General features: G+C 47.7%; 1 long non-coding RNA gene across 1 annotated transcript in view; it reads left to right on the plus strand.

Moving 5' to 3' along the window:
* The first annotated feature begins 2390 nt into the window (after positions 1-2390).
* LOC144366160 (uncharacterized) overlaps positions 2391-22182 on the plus strand; it is a 32919-nt gene continuing 13127 nt past the window's right edge. Inside the window, exon 1 of the long non-coding RNA XR_013425056.1 lies at positions 2391-2563. This is a non-coding gene — a long non-coding RNA (uncharacterized LOC144366160). The remainder of the gene's footprint in view (positions 2564-22182) is intronic.

Here is a 22182-nt window from a genome sequence, read left to right on the forward strand (position 1 = left end):
GGCACAGGGGCCTTTGCCTTCATTCTGTGCATTATGTGGTCACCTTCTAAGTGCTTGCAAACTAGGTGGTCCTCAGCTGGACAAGGGCTGTGGCAGCCACTTCCCTGAAACCCATTTTAAAGAGAAGGGGGTGAGATTCAGAGAGATTGTGAGATGTTCCCAAGGTCACATGGCAAATGTAGACAGTGCCCCACTGGCCTATGCTCGGGGCTAGATCAACCCAGTTTCCAGGGGCCAGGATGAAGATGGAGAGACAGCCTTTGACCTGGAAGGCAGGTAGGCGGGAGAGGGAACGTCTGAGGGCATTTTGCTGTATGCACGGAGCCTTGGACACAGTCACCAGGTTGTGAAAGGAATAAAGATATCTTTGTGCTGCTTGGATTTAATGTTCCTTTTTAGGGAAAACATTGAAAATTAAGTAAACACTCCGACATTATTCATGTAACCAACCTCCAAGCCATTAAATGAAATGAGTTTATGACGTACAAATTTGTTTTAACGAATTCCCACCAACTGCGGAGTTGGCTCTTCTCACGTAGGAAAAAGTCTTAGACTTTGAGAGAAAGGCAGCTGTGGGGACATTGGCAACAGGCGCCTCAGAAGGACCCATTTTGCATGTTTGGTGCGGTTTTGTGGTGAGGACATTAATTAATGACCAAATAGAGAAATGTCTGTGTGCCCGGCAGATGGTAAACAAGCCCGGGAGAACATTACCATCTGAATTGCAAAGAAGGCTGGCAGCCGCTTCCCACGCGCTCGGAGCTGCCAGCCTGCCCCTAAGAGTGGCCGCGGTCCCCTCCGGCTGATTCCAAGCAGGCGTGGGAGGCAGTGCCACGGTTGGCACTTTCAGCATCAAGGACCCTGAATCTTTCCATCAGAGTGTGGGAAGGGGACAGTCTAGTGCTGACTCAAGAGGCCGAATTACCAGCTTCTACTTCTCTTCTGTTTTGTTTTGCTTTTTGCTTGATTTTTCACACTGTGAGGAGGATGGCTTCATAGTCAAGGCTGGCCTCAGAGAACCAGGCTTCCTGTATTCCTTCTGAGCTCAGGGCATTGCAACCAATGATGGCCAGAAAACACAGATACCACAGAGGCGATAAGGACCAAGGACCCGCCCAAGAGCCAATGTGTCCTATGAGCATCCAGCATTCCACAGCCCTCAGGCCAGCAGCAACTCCCCCCCACCCCAAGGGCTGGACCCAGGTGGCAGATGCCAGCACAGTGTGCCTTGCCCTGGAAGATGACATCCCTACATTAAGCCAGTACTTCATGGCCCTACGCTGAGTACCACAGGCATTTGAAAGAGGGCTGGTGTTAGCCCAGTTTATCAGTCCTGAGAAGCCCACACAGCCACCAGCCTCTGGGTTTGGTGTCCAAAACTTACTTTGGATTGAAGTAAATATTTCTCAGTCAAAAGTGTAAGGTGAATGGTGTAGCCTGAAGTTTCTTTTAACCTTAAACGGAGAATAAATTTGGTGCTTTGATTTATGAGTGACCATCCTGTTTATTTTTAACCATTATTTTGCTGAATTAGAAATCATGCAAATATACACTGCATCACCACCGGCACGAGTGTCAGAATCCAGGTCTGCTTATAAATAGTTCAAAGAGGAGAAGAATATTAATTGGATGATTTGAAATTATAGATAGACATGCCTAGGGTGCTTAGAATTCTACACGCTTAGTTCTTCACTATTTTTATACTTATTACTCTTTTTTCTTTCATTGCTTTCCTAGACGTGGCCTTATAAAATAGTTACACCCATGTGTTTTATTGCCCATTATTTACATTGCCTGATTTTTAAACTAAAACAATTGCAGAGTTTAAAAATAAATAATTTGGGGTGTAATCAGCAGGCAAACATTCATTGATTAATGCAGTTATTAGTCGGCCTATATGTGTAGTCAGGATCAACAGAGACATACGTTTTTTAAGTTCCAAAATAGAAAAAAAAAAGTAGGAGTTAGAGAAAAAACCGAATGGGTCAGAAGGCAGGAGGGATGGGCACAGCACCATGCTGGAAGTTGGGGTCCCAGGGGCACCTGTTTGATTGTGGGAAAATGTTTGGTTTTTTCCTTTTTGTCTTTTTGTTTTTGATGCAGATGATATTGATGAAAAGTATATTTCAAAATGACTTGTTCATTGAAAGGCACTGGTTCTAGGAGCTGCTCAACGGCTTACAGAAAGACTGCCCCCACAGCTCATTTCCCACCAGCCACCAAGTCTCACTCTTATTCTCCACAAGCCTCCTCCACTGAGGGAGGAACAGAGACTTAGATTAAAAACAAAGTTGAGAATTCCAGTGGGCACACTGTGTTCAGAAAAATGTCCCCCACCAATATTTATTAAATAATGAGAAATTAGCATAATGCAGAGGCAGCCCAGCTGCCCTGTGCAGATCTGCGCTTGAATTGCTGCCTGTGGCTGACCAGCTCTGCAGCCTGGAGACATCCCCAGAGAAGCCTCTCCCCCCAGAATGGAAGCCCCTGATGGCACAGAGGGCGTCTTGTGATCTCTCTCCCAGCGCCTCGCACCTCACCAGATCTTGGAACAGAGAGCCAGGTAAGCCCATGAGGGTTATTGGCCCAAACCTGAGGAGTCAATCTCCACACTTAGTTTTTATCCTGTCCCTCAAACATCTCTTTTGCATGTAGCTGCTCAAAAAACAAGAATATGAACTTTTTAGACTCTAGTTAGATTGTCTTGCTGACATTCTTTCCTAAGATTCTTCTAAGAATGTCCCTATGAAATTATAGCAAATACAAGCAGTGTTTCCTGAGCATGGGCAATGCCTGCCACTTCACTGGGGTCATCTCAGTGGAGCCTCAAAACAGCCCCCTGGTTGTGCTCTTAGTCCACATGGAAATCTTGCTTTGTTTTGTTTTCTAAGAATGCTGCTTCTGGCGGGGGTGACCAGATGGGCCATGCAATGGGTGTCATGCTGGTGGTGGCTCCCACCTTCATGTAGCTTCTTGGTAGGGTGGGCAAGGCCACAGGACAGAGGCTGTGCATCCTGGAGCCTGCGTCCAGCAGCCTTCTCCACTGCAGCCCCTACTCCCCTGGGTCAGGAACGGGCAATGCATGTTGATTGTTCAAAGCAGCTGAGAATTGGGGTTATCATTTGTAGAGTCATTCATCCACACTGATGACATTCAAATAAGATCTGAAAACTCAGCACAGGAAAAAGAGCTCATTGGCTGGTATCGATGTTTGAGAATAGTTTTATATATATATATATAAATAATATAAAATATTAAATTGTGGCTGAGGGTTCATGACCTCATGAGTAATACTGAACACTGCAGCAAGTGTGCTTGATGGAAGAGAACTTCCAGCCCCGCTCAGTTCTGGGCCTGTGTGCACCTAACATGGCACAGAGCAGGCCCTCAAGGGACACTTGTTGAATGACCTGATGTGCATAATATGCTCCCGCCACAGTGCTCCACTGGAGACTTCCTGAGCCTGCGTGAGGGCACCTCCATGAATGTCCCCAGCCTCTTTTTCCTGCTGGTATGGACCCCAGGAAGCACTAGATACATGACATTGGAGTGACCTCTGGCTGGGCACTCAATTCGCCACCCGTGTGTGGAATGTTTCCCACGTGACACCCATTGGCTGAAAATATTTTTTTCCCACCAATTTGAAAGCAGTCCACTGTGAAATACAGCCAGCAACCTTCCCCCAGCAATAAATTAAAGCTGGGGAAGCTCCCGGTTTGAGTTTTTGCATACACAGAGCTAGCCCTGCTGAGTGGAGCTGTAGGGTGGCCACTTGACACATGCCACACTCACTGGCTCTCGACTTTTTAGGTGGCCATCTGCCTGCTACCACTGGCGGGTGAGAGGGCAAGCGCTGTGTCTGCATGAGCACTCAGTATTTGGTGACAAATCACTTTTGCACCACTTGTCATCACTCAAAGAAACCCGGACTTTCTTCCTTCCCTAGGAAGTCCACCAGTGAGCCTCATAACAGAGACAAAAGCACAATCACATGTCTCCTGGACTTTTTCTTAACAGAAACTGCGCCTCTGGTTCCTGAGGCCTATAATAAGGGCAATACCATCTAATGTATGTGATTTGAATTCATGAAACCCCTCCACGCCTGTGACTAGCGCGTGTAAGCTCGTGACTACCCACCGAGGAGGACACCATCCACATTTTTCATGGCTGAGACTCACGGCAGATAAGGGGCTTGTCCAAGTTCATGTGGCTGGAAGGACAGGAACTGGAAGGTGAGCCCTTGTTTGTGGGCTCCGGTCCTGTGGAAGGAGGGAAAGGGGATCAAGGGAGCTCTTTCTGTCTCTCGGTTTTAGAAGGGCAACAGTGTGTGTACCAAGAAACCCGGAGGTGCCCTGGAGGACCATGTTCAGACCACACCAAGCTTGTCACCCAGGCAAACCTGATCTTCTCTGGGAGCCCTTCCTAGGTTCAGAGACTGGAGGGCAGGGCTGGCAGGGGCTCATGAGGGTCCCATGAGTCCCTCCGAGACTCCAAGGTCCCTGGTATGGAATGACGTCATTCCAAAAAGACTGAGGGGCGAGGAAAGCCCTGATGTAGGACTCCCGCTCTGTTGTACAGTTCCTTTCAGGGACTGTCACAGCTGCAGAGAGCAGGTCTACCCAAGGCCCACCCTTCCCAGGTGGCCCACGGACAACCTTGGCTAAGCACAGAGAGCAATAGGCCTGGCTGTCTTGGCCCTTGTGGGACAGATCCTGAGGGCAGTTCCAGCCTCAAGCTCATCAAGGCCCTGCCAAGGAGGCTGTTGGTCCTGCCCCACAGTTGGCCTTCCCCCTCTGCCCAGGGCTGCCTTCTCCTGCCCTTCCTTGCACCTTTGTGGATCCCGAAGGCTTTCTCTCACAACCACCTGAGGCTAAACTCCTTCCCCAAGCTCACTTCCTGGACCCACCTGAGGCCTGTGCCTCTGCAAAACTGTCTGGATGCATGACCCCATTGCCCCTGCACAGAAGGGCCAGGATGGCCATGCCCTTTGCTTCTGGAGCAAGACCACCCTGTCACCTCCCTCCATTGCCAGGATATGTTCACATTCAGTCCCTGGAAAGCCCAGAAGACAACCTGTGCTCTCTCCTGCCCAGGCTTGCACCTCCATTTCTGTTCACGTAGCCAGCTTCTGGTTGAAACAGTGTCTGCCTCATCACCTAGTTCCTGCTTTTGCAGTGAGAGGCTCACCAACTCCCTGCACTGTGGCACCTGAATGGCCCAGGAGCCACCATCTGTGAAACAAGGGCAGAAAACCCCCTCGTGGTGCATCAGAGAAAGCCCTCACAGACGGTCCTCCACGACCTCCCAGCATGGGCAGGGGGAGCTGTGTCCACTATGCCCATGCAGGAAGGAAAGGAGATTGTAAACTGGCCAGGAAACCTGCTCTGGTGGAAAGTGAGGCTCTTGAGGGAGAGCGTCATGGGGACCTGGTGCTTATGTCTGAGTTCCCTACTGATCCACTCATGGCTCCAGCCTTGGACCATACCACTAGATGACGCCACTGGCCTGGGCCCCCCGGGTTCTGGATGTGGCTGGGATGGCCCATTAGAGACAAGAACGGGGCTCCAGAGGTGCCTGGGGCAAGGGGCAGTCGGGCAGCACTGAGCCTGAAGAGGAACGGCTCTGTGGCATCCGTTCTGTTGCCTCCTCTTCTTGACAGCGGATGTGTTGGCCCTTTGCCAAGCTGCTTCCATTCTACACAAATCTAAAAATCAGATCCCAGGGCAATATGGAGTGTCACAGAAGGGTCCTCAGCAGGAAAAGAAGTCTCCAAAAGTGACAACCAAAAGAGTTTAACCAAATTCTGGTGGTAAAGGAGAACTCTGCTGGAACACAGTGCTCAGCTGCTGATCCAGTTCCAAGGGCACGTCCACACAGTGTGCCCGTGAGGTCGCTGCCGTGTGCAAGGAATCCTGTCTGCCATGTCTTGTCTCTTTCCTAAGAAGCATGAAGAGTGTTTCCTGTGCTGGAGGGAGAGAGGGGTTCTGCAACTGAAGACAATAAATGAAAACCGCACTTCCTGTTTCCACCCGTGCCTTAGGTCTTGGAGGACCAGGTGCCTGCCACCAGGGTGAGGAGGGCGAAGCCCAGCTAACTGCGTGCAGAGCCCAGGGTGCCCTTTGTTGGAACATTACATTTTTATGATCCTTTCAGGGGAACCAGTGGGTATGATTGCTGCTTGTCCTCACATCTTCTATCCAAGAACCTCCGTTGGCTTCAGGTCACTGAAATTGCAAATCAAACAAATTAAATGACTCAAGTTTGGTCTCCAGGAATGAGTAGATGCTTGCCCAAGTCCAACCTTATGGTGAGTTTTGCTGATGATAGGCTTGAATGAAGTCACTTCTAGAGAAAAAGGCAGGAGACGGAGCCACTGAAGAGAAGATTTGGGACAGCCAGCCCCTTGCTGGAGCATGGTGTCTCCTGCCGGGTTAATGCAGGGATATCTGCGTGAAGCCTCCTTGCTCCACATTAAAAGGAGCTTATCCTTGAGGCTCACCCCACCACCACATCAGCCGTGGGTCTTTGCTTAAAGACTTATGGGCGAAGCACTTACAGTTCCCAATCCAGTGACATTTGCGGCTCACTGTAATTTATTGAATATCGTCCAAAGAGCAAACACAGGGTTTACCCTGGTGGCGTTTTAGTTGGGTTGTAAATGTTTGCCGTTTTCCAAGAATAGAAAGAAAGGGTGAGACAGGGACAAGGGAGGACTGAAGGATAGAAGGAGAGAGGGAAAGATACAGGAAGAGGAACCAAGGGAGGGCCCGTTCCGAGGCCTGGGGACTCACGATGGAGCTGCCTGCGGCTGCTCATCTGGATCCCGGGGTTGGCTTCACAGCTGTCCTCCTTCACATGAGGCCAGCTCCACTGCCTGCTCCTTCCTCCTTTGCTGGCCTCACTGGAAAGCCCGGCTCATAGAGGGAAGAGGAGTCCAGGAATGTTCTGGTCTCCTTACTCCATGGCCAGAGTGGCCAAAGACTAGAAGTCTTGGGATGGAGGGGCTAACTGAGGTTATCTCTATTTATAAACAAAAGCAGTTATTTGATAAAGTTGAAAAGAAATATCAGGATGGTCAGCATCTTCAGCCACTAGGAAAATACAAATGATAACAGTGACAAGATACCACGACACACCTGTCCGAATGATCAAGCTAGAGAATTAGCAATGACATGGGACATCTGTGCAGATGATGGGCAGGTGGATGGCCTGGACATCATGGGTGGGCCATAAAGGGCACTGCCTCAGAAATACAGTTCTGGAGCTGCCTAAAGTCTCAACGCGCAGCTCCCGTGCAGCCCAGCACTCCGACTGCAACTCGTTTCCCACAGAATGGAAGACACAGGTTCTCAGGAAGCCAGTGCACATGCTTACAGCAGGTTTATTTGTAGGAAGGCAAAACTAGAAGTGACCTGGATGTCCTTTAGCAAATGGGTGATTGAACCAAGTGTGGTACCTGGACTTATGTTTGGCAATAAAAAGGAATAATGTGCCAATAGATCTCAAAGGGATCAAGCTGAGTGAAAAAACCAGTCTCCAGGGCTCCTAGAATCTACACTTTGGGTACACTTGAGTCTACACTTGTGGACCGGCTGCATAGGCCTTGACACAAGTACCTGCATGCGCATTGGGAGGCATCTGGAAAGGCTCTGGGCACCTCAGCAAGTCATCTCCAGGTTCTGCTCTTGTAGCACATCGAGCAAGGCAGAGCCACTGGGCAAGGAGCCCCAGAAGATGCACCAAAGACACGCCCCTTTGTCATACATTTGGGATATATTGAGCTGAAGACTTCTGGAAAACAGCAGGTGTGGGGAAGGTTCAGATCTTCTCTTCCTGGAAACTCCCCTGGGAGAGGCCCTCGCTGGGCCAGGAGAAAAGAAGCACTGGAGGTGAGGGGTCACAGCAAGAGGTCTCTGCTAACAGACCCGGGTGGGTAATTCTTGCCCCGTTCAGTCCCCCACCCACAATCATGCTGCTTTCCCACAGTTTCCTTTCTTTATTCAGCCTCGTGCTTAGGTTTTACCACTTGTGTGGGTCTTTGTTTTCTCAGAAGGGCTCCAGTGACCTGTAAAACTTATATTCCACTTATATGTCTTTCTCTTGTTAATCTCTCTCACATTGATCTTCTCAGAATTTTCTCAGGCCCAGCCAGGACCCTAAGAAGATAGAGGCAGATAGTTCCAGCTCCATCATGGGGGCGATGAGGTCATGGGAGATCTCCATGCACACTTCGTGCAGTTACCTGTGACTCCATGATTAGTTAAAACCAAAGTGAATGAATGAATGGGAAGAAAAGAGAGGAGAGAGGATTAAAGGAGGAGGAAAGGAAGAGGAAGAGCAGCCGGGGAAATGGAGAGGGGATGGGAGTGGGAGAAGTGGTGGGATGCACCTGAGGTCCACCTGGGAGGTGGCCAGCGCCCCTTCTGCAGGACCGAGCCTGTGGTAGAGACCACACCAGCAGGTTCCCAGAGACCTCTTTGCCTACTGCAGAGTAGTGACCTCCGTAAGTACGTCCATTTGCTTACCATATCATTATCCAGAAATACTCATATTATCTCTAAGATCCAAGAGTGATCGAAATAGACATCTGGTTCCTACAAGAGAGAAGGACTTTTATCAAGAGGGATTGACGGAGGGGTACAGGCTTCTGTTGTGCAAAGAGGGCCCAGAGACCCTGCAGGGTCGACTCAGGGTTCACTGGAAGGGAGCCTTCCTATCCAGAGGTCTAGAGTTCTTGCCATTATACACCTATTAACAATACAATAACACCAGCAAGGCCTCAATGGTGGCGAACGCTTTATGGGTGCATACTTATTCTCAAGATCATCAATTTTTATTATTAAATACATGCAAGTTTTTTTGTGGGGAGGGTATGGGGGGTTTAACTCAAGGGAATTTGACTACTGAGCCACATCCCCAGTTCTATTTTTTATTTTATTTAGAGACAGGGTCTCACTGAGTTGCTTAGTGCCTTGAGTTTTGCTAAGCCTGGCTTTGAACTCACGATCCTCCTGTCTCAGCCTCTTGAGCTGCTGGGATTACAGGTATGTGTCACTGTGCCCAGCTACATACAGCTTTTGACATGTTGATCAGACCTCAATGAAGTGATTTAAGAAAAGTTGTTGTGGAGGGTAATTTAGGACATTCACAAACGAAATGAAAATTAAGCTATGTTGTGGAATGACTGCTGGTGGAGCTGTGGTTCCCAGGAGAATCCCAGGGCACCCAGGGCAGGCTGCCCAAAGATGCCAGACCAGGTGGCCACACTGTCTGCAAGCTACCTTCAACGCTCAGCACGGATGTGGAAAGCAAAGGAGCAAAGGTGGCCCAGGCTTAGCATTTGTTGGATGAGGGTGAGGCATATGGATGTTTACTGTAGTATGTTCTTTGAATTTTACTTAAAAACTTTTTCAAAATAAAACATAGGGGAAAGGGAGGAAAAAGCATTTTTCAGCTTTAAGAGTGTTTTTCAAAAGAGTCAGGTATTCCACATAGAATAAGAGTTTTTAAACTTTAAAATAAACATTTGTGACATACAGTCCTGTGAACTCTATGACAGTATTGCTTTGTGGTATTTGGAATATGGGAGAATGTTTTTCTGTCCAGCCACAAGGATGAGGCTCTTGTCCCACCTATAAAGCCCTTTGCAGGTGTCTCAGAGCTGCAGGGAGAGGATGACACAGTCACTGCTACATATGTCCTTGGAGCTAATATAATTCAAGAGCAGATATATCAATACTTGAGGCAGAGTTTTGAAAATGTTAAAGTTATAGAGATGTGTAGTTTGGTAGGCCATGACCTGCTCTGTTCACCCTAAAATCAATTCAAAGAACTGGAACCACTACTTTAAAAACATGGAAGTCATTCAATAAAACACAAATTAGAGGACTCTGATCCTGCTGGAGGGAAGTGGTTACTGCAAAACCTTTCGTAAGCAGATGTCTGTGTGTGTACCTGTGTCCACTCTGCATAGTGAGGTCAAAAAGATTAAAATTAGCTGTAAAGTATCTATTGCATAATGTATGTGTGTTTAAATAAGCAGATTAATGACTTCTCTCACATTTTTAATTTACTCAATTCTAACTCTGAATTTAAATTTCCCAAGACCCAATATGCTCATGTTAGCATATTAAATATTGAGTCTGAAGATTCTTGTGGAAGTTAAATGCAGCGATGTTTATAAAAGTACTTTGTAAACTCTAAAGCCCGTCCAGATGTGAGGGATTCTGCTGCGGGTGCTCCTGGAACACCGACGCTCTTCTAAAGGGCAGCGTGTTTAAGCACCGCGGTGTTTACCAGTTTTAGGGCAGAGAAGGCCTGTGCCCGAAGAGCCATCCAGAGTCTGAGCTCCAACTCGGCATGTCATGAGAGCCACCGGCTCTGTGGCCAGCTGGCTGTGTAATTGACCTCTCCATGGGTTTCCAATGGAGTTCCCATGACTTACATTGACCTCGTCATTGCTGTTGCCCCCATGTGCCAGCTAGGGCCACGAGCAGGATGTCAGCCATGGGTGGACGTCACAGCCCTAGCCAGATGAGGACTTACCTTTGCCTCCAGGTCAGGGAGACAGTTCCCTGAGCATTGTCTGGGGAGTGCCAGGCTACCTGGAGAGCCCCCGGGGCTCTGATCTGACAGCAGTAACAGCCCATTTACCAGACACTCTGAGAGGCTTGTCCCCTCCTCCCCTGCTACGGGCATATGAGTGACACCTCTCCCTCTGACAGACGGGAAGGCCAAGGCTCAGAGGGGCCAAGAGAGTTCCCTGCATCACAGAACACATGGGTGACAAGTTTAAATTAGGATCTGGTGTTTTCCCAACACACTCTGGTCCATTTCCACAACACCACAGATTTGGGCACCTTCCTCATTTGAAAATGTCACGTAGAGGTCTGGAGACAAAGACAGACAGCATGTGGAAGTACAAGTGTAACTGCTCTATGTGTCCAAGGCCTCTAAGGCACCCAAACACCTGGGTGCCTACCACTTTCAATAATCTCTAGGTCCACGTCCACTCTGCTGCTCAGACAGGACGTCCCAAGGCAATACCCATTTCCCAAAAGAGATGGAAGTAAGAAACGTGACTCCCGCAAGCTTGCAGGGCCAGTCGGCATAAAGCAAACCCAGGCCACTCTTCTCCCACCCCAGGGGCTCAGAGAGGGCTGCAGAGGTGGCTCTTTGGACCTGAGGCCAGCAAAGGAGCTTGCAGGCTGCCCCACTGAAGTCTAATGTGCTTGGTAACGTAGAGCTGCGAATAACGTGCTGCATTAGGTAACCAACAAGCTGCATCCAGGAGCTCCGACCGAGCACGATGTCACCTCTTCATTAGTCCTCTGGCTTCTGATCCTTCAAATGCCACTGTGATGAAAACTGGATGTTTATTTTAAATTAATATACAGCACACTGGCCAATGAAGGAGGACATGGTGGGCAGTGGCTTCTGCATGAATTTACGTGGGGAAGTAGCCTCCTATCCATATAAGAATGAGTGTCTGTAGGTCTCATAGAAGAAAGCATTCTGCTGGGAGGAGAGGGTGTTCCTATGGATGACATCATGGACATGTCCCCAAGCACCTGCTGCCACTAACTCCTTGGTTTTCTTGCTGCTTGTGCCACATGATGTCCACACTGGCATGGCCATCTCTGCTTGCTGAAGAATTTACCAGGCTGTTACAGTGCTCGTGTGTGGGGTGGGGGGGCAGTGTAAACATATTTTTGCTGACTATGGTCCCATCTGAATAATAGCCAATAATAGTACTGGAAGGTCAGAGGGATTTCCTGGGAAGCAGGTATGAAATGCGCTGGCTCCTTGCCATGCAAAACGAATCTGGCTTCTCTGGTGGGGTAAACGCGTTTCAACCCAGAAGCCCCTTTTGTGCAATAACATTTCCTTATAGTGGATTAAATTTAAGAAGATGAAAGCGACCCTCATTTATTTTTCATGTTTATCCATTTAGAATGAAATTCTTCATTGGACGAGAACTCAGTGAAGTGTGTCCCCTCCCAGGCTCCAGTCAAGGCCATGACATAGCATGGTTGTGAGCTTGGGGTGCTCACATGGTGACTCCAGTGAGGGGCTGGAGGCCAGAGGCAGCTGGCACCCAGAGCTAGTGCCAGCTCCCGGGCAGGACCCTGGGCGCTAGGTGCAGTAGGCACTGGGAATGAGTCTACCGCTGGCTGGCAGCCATGGCCTTGATTCCAGGGAGTGCCCAAGAGCAGGCAGCACAGGCACCTGGGTGCTCTCAGCCTCATGGGCTGCCGTTCACCCTTGATCTGTGTTTTCCAAACTTCACAACAAAACTTCAAGAAAAAACTATTAGCTGCAAATTAGATATTCTGGTGGAAGCCTAGAATTATTTTTCAGGACAGAGGGCTCAATTTCCCACTCTCAGGTGTATGATTAAAATCAATTAAATCACTCTTCCAATGTCAGCCGCAAGATTCTCCTGACAAATGAAATTATGCGAAGAAAGTGTTCTCTCCCTCTCCAGCCCCTTCTCTGCCTCCCTCTCACCGCAGAGGAGATCAAAATGCTCAGCTCGGGGATTTCTGAGATATTTTCCATAAGAACAGGAGCAATCCCTGGACCCCTCTGTAAGTAGACGAGGAGGTCTCAGGTGGCCAGATTTGATGGCCTCTGCACATGGAGATAGACTCGCAACTAACGAACAGGAAACGCTAGGAGGGGAAAGTTAACCATTCCGGGGCTGAGCCCGGCTTCTTTACATAAATTAATGTTTTCTTGGCAGGAGCATGAACAGGCCCTTCAAATTCGGAATGTAACCTTTGCATGTCTCTTTTTATGCATAAGACAATCTTGGGTGTGTTTTTCCTACTGAGAAAGCTCTGTCTTAGCAGCCCCTGGAGGTCCTGGGTGGGTTTAAACCAACAGCCAAGCAGAGTGACGCCTTCTTTTCCTCCTTCCAGAGGGTCGGTGGGGTGAGTCAGCCCAAAGCCACCGGCCCTTGACTTGGACCACGCAGGGAACAGTTGCAGCCATGCACGCCCATGGAGGTGGGGAGTCCAGGGACAAAGAGGTGTTCAGATGTGGCTCCACGCACCTTCAGCAAATTATTTACCTCTTAATTTGTTAAAACATATGGGCTTAGGTGTGACTTTTGCCCAGGAGACGTTCATCGATATTACATGCTCATTTGATTTGACTTTCCTTCCCCCATTGAGGATTGAACAAATGTTTCCCACATTCCGGAAGCTTCCCTCCTCCCTGGCCACCTCCTTTCCTCCCTCCCTGCCCCAGCTTGTAGGTGACAGCTGTGTCGGGAGACATCTTCTGCTCCCCCTCAGCTGAGGGCGTGCGCAGCCCCCGATTCTACTTGTGGGGCTCCTTGTCCAGCCCTGTGCCCCTCCAGCACCCCACCTCTGCCCCCAGCTCAATCCAGTCTTCCTTACTGTGCAGCTTTCCCTGCCATGTCCCAGAGACCCTCACCACACAGGCCACTCCCCTGGGTATGCCTCCACCTTTCTAGGTCTTCGGGCAGGGAAGCCCCCTCCTGAAGGCTCCCCACATGCTGTCCTCACTGACCCCTGTACCCGGCCCAGTGCCCACTGCCCCCCAGCCCACACCCACCAGAGGGGGGTGCCCTTGTGCAGTCCCACACGTCCCCGGATATGCTCAACTTGGCCCCCTGCCTCTGAGCTCTCTCTGGGTGCCCTACCTCTGGTCCCTCTTGAGGGCAAGGAGGACTATGGTTGAGGGGACAGGCTCTGGTGCAAGCCTGGGTGTGACTCCCAGCTCTAAATGCACTGGTTTCCACCTGAATCCTGTCACCTAGGAGGACACTTCACCTGCCGAAGGCTCAGTCCCACCCAGTCACACGTATGCCCTCCCACAGGGCTGACGCAAGACTATCGGTGGGCGCACTGAGGGGTGACTCTCTGGCCAGGCCGCTCGAGCCCCAGCACACCTTGCCGCCGTGAGCCCTTCGACATGCTGGGGCAGGTGGCAGGTCCTCCCTGCACTGAGCTCTTGTCTGCCTGGGCTGGAGGCTTCTGGAGGGCAGGGCACTGAGCCTGCGGCATTGGGCAGAGCCTGGCTGCTGGCTCATACCCACCCGAGTATCTCTTAAAGGCAATGACTAAATTAATGTTAAATTTTATGAAATTTCCCAAACTTTGAACATAAAATAAGAATTGTCCACAGATTTTCCCACCTCAGATCTGAGTGTTTGGAGAGTGTCTCCAGCAGAAGCCTGAGCCGTGGTCTTTAGGGTCATATTTGAGTCTTCTGTCTGCACTGCTGCTGGTGAATGTGGGGGAGACCCCTCTCTGGGGGAGCCTGCTCTGTAGTAGAGAGGGGTCAAGGTCTCTAGGCCTCTCTGGACAGAGCGGGAGGATATGGAGGCAGTGGTCCATAAAGTCCTCTGACTCTTCCTCCAAAACATGTTCCAAACTCAGCCATTTGGCCTGCCACCCTCCGGGGCCCAGCCCTCCATGTCACCCTGAAAGCCCCAACCAGCTTGCGGCTTCCCACACCTGCCCTGAAACCACCCACCTCCCTGGGATCTCCTTCCCGTGCCTGCGTCCCCCAGTGGTTCTGACCCAAGCCCTTCTCATAAAACGGTGTCGTCGACAGTGACTTTGAGCTTCTCTCCCCTTCTCTGTTGCACATTTGTGCTTCTTCAAGTTTCCTTTTTATGCATGTGAGGCTCATGGTTCTATCTGCAGTTTCTTAGATTTCAAACCCATTTAAGAACGCTCACCAGCCCTCCTTGGCCTTCTGCCTGCAGCCTTTCGCATTACGAGTGTTGAGGTTTCAATTTTTACGTAGCTATATCTTTTATTCTTTTCCTATAACGTGTTGCCATTGTCTAATATTTATAAAGTCCTCAGATACCTTAGAATTTGAAGATATTTCCTGTACAATGATTTATAGTTTCATATTTGATAATATTTTCTATATATGTGTTAACCTTAGTTAGCTAAATTTTATAATTGCATTTATTACATAAACTAGTCTTCACCTGCTGATTTTAAATTCCTTTGGCCTTTTAAAATTCTATATTTCTCTCTGCCTTTAGAGATTATTTGGATCCATTGATTTATCTGCAATTTCCAGCCCTTCCTCCCACCCAGTTAGCAACTGCACCTTAATAAATAGGTTTTAAATTCTTCCCCTAATGATTCTTCCCTTTCAACATTTTCTGATTCTTTTATGTTGACTCTTCTCTCCTGCATGGTGAATTTTAGGATGATTTTGGTTAGTCTCCTACTTCCCAAACATAACTTTCCTGGAAAGGTTATTACTCAGTGACAAAAGGATCTCAAAGTCAGCACACACTGCCACAAGGCTAAATCCCAAAGTAAATATTCTGAGTGAAAAAAAAAAAGCCAGGAAAAATAGTATCCACTGTATGATTTCATTCACACAGAGTCTAGAAAATGGAAACTAATATGTAGTGACAGGAGGCCGCTCAGGGTCTGGGGATGGGGTAGGGGAATGGAGAGGGGATTTCCAGGGGCGCCTCCTGGGAGCTCGGGAGGTGCACAAGCCCACCATCTTGGTTGTGACACAGACACACAAGAAGATCTGCCAAGCTGTGTACTTTGAGTAGGAGCAGTTCATCATGTCAGCTACCCCTCATCAAAGCTCAAGGAAGGGTCTGTGAATCTAGAAAAAAAATCACCCAGGCAGAACCAAGGACTTCCCAACAGGGTCCCCCATGTGAGGAGCTCAGTGTCTCCCCATCTGGCTGAGCCTTCGAGCACACGGTCTGCTTTGCACCTTTTACACAAAGTCCCGACACCTTTCTTGTGAGCTCAGTTCCATGGTTCAATATTCTTGTGATTTTAAATAAATTGTTTTTCTTATTGCATTCTCTATTGACGATTGTGGATGCACAAGAAAGTGTCGATAACATGCACACTCCTTGTTATAATGTAAACAAACACAATGAAGACTGGCCAGTTGTCTTTATGACTTGAAGCTCTTTCCTTTAAGGGTTTATTTTGTAACTGATCACCTTATTGAATCCCCTTATGGGTTCTGATTTTCCAGCAGACCCCTTTTCCTGGGGGACGGGGACTCTTAGTGACAATCCACACTCCCAGCCGCTGTGGGAGGGTCATTTGGTCTCGTCCTTTTAAGGGGCTGGACTCCCAGGATCACGCTCTTATCTTGATCTTATGGCAATGACTAGAATTTTCTAAAAGTGTTTTAAACTTATGGTACAAAGTGTTTTAAATTTAACAAGACGTTATTATCCTATCCCTAGTACTAATAGAAATGCCTCAACCTTTTTATGTTATGTCCTTGGCCAGTTAGTTGATTTGAGACAGGCTTAAGCATCAAGGATAGTGCTTCAGCTCTCTACACTGAGGAGTCCCTGAGACGATTAGATGCTGACTTTTTTTCTGATACACTTTAAACATCTAGATAAAAAGAAATCTATGATTTTTGCTCTTCTTTGACTATTCATAATAAAGGTTATGTTAATAAATTCTATAACAGGAGTACATTGGTATTAGTCAATTAATATGGTATTAGAAAGTCAGTGCCCTACAAGTATAACTATTCTATATTTTATTTAATTTGATTTTGATTTATGATTTTTATTCTATCAAAGATATAAATTGGCAATAGTTTTATCTCTCTCTCTGTGTGTGTGTGTGTGTGTGTGTGTGTGTGTGTTACCTTTTTGGACGTTGATGTCATGGTTTTTCCTAGTCTTATAAATGGATTTGGGAGCTGCAGAGGATGTGAACTATTTTACATGGTACAGGTGACAGTGAGGTCCTGCCCACAGAAATCAATAGCTAGTGCAGGCCATGCCCAGGCCCTGCAGCCCACAGCTCAGCAGGGTTGGAGCATCCTGGAGGCCTGAACCACCAGACTGTGGGGAGCCGGCATGGGGCTGGGATCTGTGCATGGGAGCAGGTGAGCTGGGGTTCAGCGACTGGCGGGGAGGTGGTGCTGTGGGTCTCCCCTTAGGGAACCGGGCTCTGCCAGGCGGGTCCAGGCTCAGGGGGCAGGCACCTTGGCCAGCCCGCCCTGCAGGGCATCTCCAGGGCCCCGGGATTGAGAGAGCTGCTGCTCAATTTCTTCCATCTTTGGGCTCTTTAGTTTTTATGACCTCATGTTTTTTTTTCCAAGAATGCAGTTATTTCCCGATAGTTTTCCATCCTTTATCATGAACCTGTGTGGGGCAGCCCTTGACAGGCCGTATTCTCCCCTTTCTTGGTTTCCATACAGCAGCAGGACTGTGTCCACTCCATGAGTTCTTCTCTGAGGATTCTCACAGCACCTCTTTGCCTTGTCAGTTTTTCTTTCCTAAATCACTGATATTTTTACTTATCTCTATAATTTTCTTTGTATTGCAAACATCCAGCTTAGTGTAAAGAAAAGTGGAGCTCGCGCCTTCTGAAGTGCCACACAGACCCGGGGACACACGAGCTTTCTGCCAAAGCTACTTCTAATTTTGATTTTTCCTCAAGTAAACTTTTCCAAATACAGTTAAAGCCACCACCTCACAACCTGTCTCCTTCGCCCCAGGGGCGATTATACCCTTGAAATTGCTGGGCGTCCAACTCTTTTGATGATGTGTCTGTTTATCTACCTACCTACCTACCTACCTATCTACAACAAATGTTTTGGTTTTTTAAATATTTTTTTTAGTTGTAGATGGATACAATACCTTTATTTTATTTTTATGTGGTGCTAAGAATCGAACCCAGTGCCTTCCACATGCAAGGCAAGCGCTCTAACATTGAGCCACAACCCCAGCCCCAACAAATATGGTTTGTTATTGGGGGTTTCCTTTTTTTTTTTTTTTTTTTTGTACCAGGGATTGAACTCAGGGGCACTCGATGACCACCGAGACACATTCCCAGCCCTATTTTGTAGTTTATTTAGAAATAGGGTCTCACTGAGTTGCTTAATGCCTCACTTTTTGCTGAGGCTGGCTTTGAACTCATGATCCTCCTGTCTCAGCCTCCTGTGCTGCTGGGATTATAGGCATGAGCCACCACGCCCAGAAAAAATATTTTTTTAAGTCTACATAAATGGTAAAATCTACTGGAATTTCTTTCCCAACTTGATTTTTCATTGTTAGGGTTTAAATATGAAGTGTCCTCCCAAAGCAAACATGTTGAACAATACACTAAATCGAAACAACGGGGTTATAAGAACCTTAACCTCATCCATGTGTTAAGCGCCCCCATAGGGATAAGCTGGTGGTGACTGCAGGCAGGTAGGGTGTGGCAGGAAGAGCTGGTGCCTTGGGTTTGTATTTTATGAGCTGAGCTTAGTCTTTCTCTCCCTCTCTGCCTCCTGAAGCCAAGTCCCGGGAAACTTTACTCCACCATGCGCTGCTGCCATGACGTTCAGCCTCACCTTGACTGTGAGGAATGGAGTCAGCTGTCTGTGGGCCGAAACGTGAACATGGCTTTGAAAACATGAGCCCTAAAGTAAACTTTTCCTCCTCTCACTGCTCTTCTCAGGTCTTTTGGTCACAGTGGTGAAAAGCTGACTAAAATACTCATTTAGAATTAGGATCTCAAGATTTACACAGGGAGCCTGACTTCACTTTAACTTCCATGTTTTTAATTACCCAACGACACAGCATTCCTTTTGTCCATTCCTTTATCAAGGGCATCGCAACTGGTTCCACCTCTGGTGCAGGATGGGCCCAGTCAAGGACACCTGTATAAAGGGCCCTTTCCTACACCTATGAGAAACTTTCTGGGAAGTGCTGGAGTAGAGCTGCAGGTGGGGGAGAAGGCCGCCACCCCTCTGCAGGCCCTGTGCTGCCCAGCAGCTCCCCAGCATGTTCTCCACCGTCCGCATGCGGAGGTGGACATGAAGTGATTATCATCCAAACCAGGACGCCTGAGACGATGAGAGCCACCTCCGCACATTTATGCCAGATAAGAAGAGTGACCTGAGGTCTCCAAGGGCATGTGCCAGTCACTGACCCCAGGTCCCCAGGTCTCTCCACCTGCACACCTCAAGTGGGCACAGTATCCCTCTGCCTGACCCACTTGCATTTTCTTGATTACTGGAGAGACCCAAGCAAATCCACCCATTCCAGGAAATTTGTTGTCCATTTGCTGAATGTCCTGGCCTGTACCCAGTCCAGGGAGTTCAGGAATGAGCAGAGAGACCAGGAGCTCTCCTTCTCCTGGGGACAGATTTTTATCTTCCATTCTGTGTTGGTTATTAGGTACTGGGAAGGACTCTCACAGAGGACTGCAGGAACTGGCAGTCTTACAAGACCTTGCAGGCCTAGGCCTGGATGTTTTACAAGCCTAAGGAAAGTGGCAGGAAGTGAGGGGCCAGGCCATGGAGGGTCTCAGCCATGGTGAGAACCTTCTTACTTTTCCCCAAGGGTTACTGGAAAAATTGGGAGGGTTTAAGTAGAGATGTGAGCTGCACCATATAGAGATTTTTGCAGTGCTCTGCGGGTGGGTGGAGATGCAGAGGTCCTGCAAGGATTCCATGAGTTCTGTGGTGGTCGTGCATTGGACCTGTGGTAGCTGTGAAAGTCAGGTTGCTAGATCCGTCCAATTCTGTTACCTCTGTTACCGTGTAGAAGCTGAACCAACAGGATTTGCAACTATTCAACATGGAATGTGAGGCAAATGGAGGAGTCCAGAAGGGCTGTTAGATTTTCCTCATGAGCAGTGGAACAGGGCTTCTCTTCTGTGACTGGTCTCTTGAAGTCTTGCCTGCTTCTCTCTTGAGGTTTTAGCATTTTCTTGGGAATTCTCTATGGTACTTAATATTCATCATTTACCAGTTATAAAGTTGCAGACGTGTTTTAGGCTATGAAGTATCTTTCCACCTGAGATGTAGATGGATTTATGGATTGGGATTTTTGTGTTTTGCTGAGCACTTTTGGAATAAAATAGAAGGAACTCTTCACAGTGTTAGGTTTATTCTTCACCTGTAAGACCTGCACTTCTCAGGAACTTGGGTGATGTAAAATACAATGTGGGAACCACACTTTCATTTATAACCTTTCATTTCTCCCAACTCTAATGCCACAATTGTGCCTATGATATATTAAAGAGCAACCAAATACATGGTTGCTCCTATGGATTTTTTGTCTGGTCTCATTGTTTTATTTTTCCATTTTTGTATGAATAATGATCACTATATCCAGTAGATCTCTCCAACCAATGCTTTCTCACAATTGTCTTGGTCTTTGTCCTTTGACAAGCAAGTCAAAAAATCTTACAGAGATTGTTTCCAGGGATAAACATTTCTTGGGATTTGTATTGAAATTGAGCTTTTATTTTTATTAACTAGGAATAATTATCACCTTTTTTATACTTGGTCTTCTTCTGTGAACTCTCTCTATCTCTCTGCCCATTTCCTAGGACTAAATCCTTCAATACAGTGCTAACAGTTCATGAATGTCTTTAACAGCTTAGATTCACTTTCAGGCCATTTATATATTTGGTTGCTATCACAAAAAGAATCTAATTGTATTTATAATTACTTGTTGCAGGAGTATAGGAATGATCATTTGGGGGATGAAAATTTGATTCTTGTAAGCTTTGAATATCTTATTGGTTCTAATAACCTCTCTGAAGATTATCTGGAATTGCTGTGCTGACAATCACAAAGCTGTGGTTAATGGAGACCTTGTTTATACTTTTTGAATTCTCCTAATTTTATCTCCACTCACCTCTTTCTCCCGCCCTCCACCTGTCGTGTTGGCCAGAGTGTTCAGTGCAAAGTTGAGTAGATGTGATTAAAAAGCCTCCATGTATTTCTTCCAATTTCCTTATCTAAAAGATCTGTTTCCGTTTCAGTCAGCTTTTTCACTGCTGTGACTAAAGGTCTGACTGGAACAATATTAAAGAAAGAAAAGTTTATTTGAAGGCTCACAGTTTCAGAGGTCTAGTCCGTAGAGGACTGGCTCCACTCCTCGGGGCTTGAGGTGAGGCTGAACATCATGGAGGAAGAGTGTGGCAGAGGGAAGCAGCTCACATAGTGATCGGTAAGCAGAAGAAGACTCCAGATACCCCAAAGCCACACCCCCAATGCCCACCTCCTCCAGTTATCATTCAGTTAATCCATCCGGGGATTAATTCACTGATTGGGCTTAGGATCTCACAACCAAATTATTTCTTCTCTGAACTTTCTCTCATTATCTCACCCATGAGCTTTTGGGGGAACCTCACATCCAAATCATAATATTCTGGCCCAAGCCCCCAAAAGCTCACACTTATGGGACAATGCAAAATACACCTAGTTCATTCCCAAGGGTCCCCATAGTCTCTATAGTTCTGAGATTTCTCAAAGTTCAAGTCCAAAGTCTTCTCTGAGGCTCAAGGCAACCTTGCATTGGAAGCTCCTATAAAATTAAAGGCCATTTACAAGTATTCCATATATAATACAGAGTAAACATTTCCATTCACAAAATGAGGGGCATAGAAAGAAGGGATAAGACCAAAGCAAGACTGAAATCCAGGTGGGCAAACAAGTTCTGTAGCTCCAGGTCCAGTGTCTGGGGCATTGTGATGCTCCCCAAAAGGCTTATGGAGCTCCGTTCCTGTGGCCTTGTTGGTTGCAGCCCACGTGGCCTCTCTGTTGGCTTGTCTCTGCTCAATTTCTGCGGCTTTCCTGGGACGATTTCCCACGTTACTGGCATTTCTTAATCTCAGGTCTCCACTACAGCTTCGGCCTCCCCTCACTTCTTTAAACTTTGACTTCTCAGGAGGTGTCCGCAGGAACTCCAACCCTGCTACTCTTGGCCATGTGGTTGATGTTGAGATTGGCCGCCATCTGGAGCCATCGCGAGCAATAGCCAGACCTCCAGGGACCTTTCTGCAGCAGCCTCTGAGTGTCTGAGTAACTGAGCTCATTGAAAAGACTTTGTGGGCCCCATTCTGCAAGAAGGATGCCCCATTGGTCTCTTCTCAAGAGCGTTTTCACTTTTACTCCCTGGAGCCTGAGATGGATGTGGTCTTTCCAGCTCCTGACATACCCTCGAGCCATCTTTTAATTGTCTCTGGGCAAAGTCTTTAGCATTTCTTTAGTGGCAGTAATATCCTTAACAACTGCAACTTCTTGGCTCAGTTTTACTCCTACCTTTCAAGTTCAAGTTTTGAATCTTTCTGCTCTGCTTTCTGCTCCTGATTAACACAATAAATTTGGCTAAAAGACACCAGCAATATCCATGTCACCACCTGAATTCTAGGCCACCTAGAAATTTCTTCC

Source organism: Ictidomys tridecemlineatus, chromosome 1 (assembly GCF_052094955.1).
Source record: "Ictidomys tridecemlineatus isolate mIctTri1 chromosome 1, mIctTri1.hap1, whole genome shotgun sequence".
NCBI lineage: Eukaryota > Metazoa > Chordata > Mammalia > Rodentia > Sciuridae > Ictidomys > Ictidomys tridecemlineatus.